The sequence below is a fragment of the Triticum aestivum genome, chromosome 5A, assembly GCF_018294505.1.
Source record: "Triticum aestivum cultivar Chinese Spring chromosome 5A, IWGSC CS RefSeq v2.1, whole genome shotgun sequence".
Lineage (NCBI taxonomy): Eukaryota > Viridiplantae > Streptophyta > Magnoliopsida > Poales > Poaceae > Triticum > Triticum aestivum.
The window spans coordinates 392,733,888-392,737,104 of NC_057806.1; positions in this window are offsets into that span (position 1 = coordinate 392,733,888).

Here is a 3,217-nt window from a genome sequence, read left to right on the forward strand (position 1 = left end):
TGCATTACTACTACGTCTCGCAGATCCTCGCCGTTGCGACGCCATCAATGGCCTTCATCGATCCTACTTTAGGTAAAGCGTTCCAGCGCTCGATTTCCGACCGAAACGCAGGTAAGTCAAAGTTTCCTTTTTTTTGACGGGATCTCAACCTTCCTTTTAAGTAAAAACCTGTGACAGAAAAATTAAGGGACGCACCTGGCCCCACCCCCGTTGAAATCAGGGGGGGCAGAGAGATTTATGGAAGGCAACGCTGGGCCCCACCTGTTTAATTTATTGCGATAGAGATTTAAGGAAGTAAAGACTGGGTCCACTAATTAATAGAATTAACTGGAGGAGAGGTTATGGATCGAGCGTTTCAACGCTCGCCCGCAAAGGAGTTTATTTGAGCAACCTAACCATCGCTGTTGATGTAGGGTACATGCATTGCATTCGCTCCTCACTCTTTCGGTAGTAAGTGGAGAGCACAGTGCTCATATGATATGGTGCAGTAGCAGTACCGGACCTACATCTTTGTCTCTGATTGGACGGACGTGTGCCGCGGATCTAGCGATAGGGTTCGTGGACCATCTTCTTCTGCCTCGGCCGTACGTAGATCAACAAGATTAAGAGGGCCAACTAACAGTCTGACAAATCGAAATTAGCTGGATGTCAGTCGCCTGAATCTGAAATTTAGGTCATTTTTTTTTTTGGGGGGGAAGGAAGCAGCAGCCGCGCGGAGCACCGAGGCTGCCGACAACGGCGCCGGGGCAAGCGACAGCAAGGCCCGGGGACTCTGGCAAGGCCTCCGCCAGGAATGAGCCGTAGTCGGTGTCAGCCGACGGAAGCGAGTATGAAACTTGACGCTTCCGGGTGGGGGTGTAGGGCTCACCGGAAAAATCTTGTGCTTCACTGGTTTAGAAAGATGCCCGCGGGGCTGGACGGCGAGGCTGGCGCAAGAGCGCCGGCGGCCGCGGGTGGCGGAAGTTGGCGGTTCGGTCGGTGGTACATGGGGCGGTTTGGGCAAGAAGAAAGGGAAGGCAGGCGGTTGAAGAAGGCCATCTGGCCGTTGTTTTTGCATCCGAGGGCTGAAAATGAATAGAATGACCCAAAATCAGTTTCCAGTCAACTGATCAGTGGTCAATCCCTTACTAAATCAGGTTGCCTCTCATTTGTTCGTAAATTTTAAGGGGCGTGTTACATGCCGGACGGCTAAACTTTTTCAAAGATCTGCCTTTTTGTCGAAAGAGATCACCGGCCGAACGGAATTGTCAAAAAAGACCCCCTTCGAATGAAATAGACAAAAAAGACCCCCTCGACCGTGACGGCGGGCGCGCCAGGCGACACATGGCACCTGCCGCCACGGTGCCCGGTGGCAGCCCCTGCCGCCACGGCGTCAGGCGGCAGCCTACGAATAACGGGAATCACCTGGCGCGACGAAACAGCGTGGCGTGGTGGGCCTCTGCCGCCTAAGGCGCTGGCGGCAGGACTGTAGCAACTGCGCCTCGCCGCCTGGCGGCAGGCCTGTGCGCTGAGCATCGATACAATAAAGAGAAGAAAAGACGCGACGCAACACTAGCAAGTGCAAATCCCCTGCAAAAAGTATAGAAACCCCGCCAAAAAAAACTAACAAATGGAAGTGTGCAACGATACGTAGTACCAAAGGACATGTCAGTTTACGCACGCGAGGACTTGTGTGGCGTTCATTGCGCAAAAACTACTAGTACAAACCAGCGCAACCAGCAGGTGGGCAGCGAGCGCACAGGCCTGCCGCCAGCCGGCGAGGCGGCGGGGCCCAACTGCTACAGTCCTGCCGCCAGCGACTGAGGCGGCCACGGTCCACAGCGCCACGCCGTTCCGTCGCGCTAGGCGATTCCCGTTATCCGCAGGCTGCCGCCTGGGGCCGTGGCGGCAGGTGCTGCCGCCTGGCACCGTGGCGGCAGGTGCCACGTGTCGCCTGGCGCGCCTGCCGCCACGGCCGAGGGTTTTTTTTTTGTCTATTTCATTTAGAAGGGGTCTTTTTTGGCAATTCTATTCGACAGGTGGTCTCTTTCGACAAAAAATCCCAAGTCGCGGCCTGCCCGATCGGGAGATGCTCACCATACAATTGTATCTGTGCGCTCATTTTCTCTATTTCGCTCATTGCAAGAAGACGCTTGTTGCAATTGCAACAAGACCCTCGTTGCAAAAAAGCATCTTCTTCTCGCGGCCGTCAACATCGCCATTGCCAAAGGTTTGACATTTTTTAAATCTTTTGATACTCTTTTGTACTTATTTGATTAATGAAAATCGACGCTACAATTGTTCTACGGCCCTGAGCCTAAAAAAACATCACCAACATGACCCTTATTGAGCCATGTCTACGGTCATTGCAACTCTTGTTGCGATTGCAACATGGCTCATGCATATCCGTCCGTGGCCAAGTCCGTTGTGTGTTATGGTCGCAACACCGACAACATCACCAGAGTAGTCGTTGCGTTCTGCTGGCTACTGCTCGCTGTTGACAGAAGGAGATGAGGGATGGAGACGGAGGATCATAAGGTGCCACCACCACGTGGAGACTGTTCTAGCTTGGTCAGGTCTATGCGCTTGAGAGACGGTGACTCTATGGCCGGAATTTCAAGGCATCAACCTCCACAATGCCTCTCCCTGAGTGGGTCTGGATGGACAAGGCAAAATGGGAAAGAAGAGAGATAATATATGAACGGTGCGAGAGAGAGAGAGAGGGGGGATAAAAGGAGGGGAAATGTTCAACATCAACCGACTGAAAACAATCGACACGTCTGTCACCTCCTTTGAGCGCCACGTGCCCTCAAGGCCCCACTCAAGGAAACACGAGACATACCTTTTTCTCTAGAAAACAACATGTTCCACTCTAAGTTTCTCATCTATATGTTTTCTGCAACATTACCTATGTGACAAAAGTTCTTCCATAACACTACCCTTGTTGTAGAAAAAAAGGAAGACAGAAAAAAAAATCCCGCAACACAACCATGTTGCAAAAAAAAAAAGCCCGCGACACAATCTATGTTGCAAAACAAAAGTCCCACAACACAATTTACGTTGTAAAAAAAAATTCCGCAACGCAAACTATGTTGCAAATGTTTCTGAAACAAGATCTTTGCTACAAAATAGAAGAAGACGTTCAGTCGCTAGATTGATCAGATATGATGTCCCACGAGACGACAGATTTTTTAAAAATATCCGCATGTCGACGCGTAGCAGGCTCCAGCATTAAGAA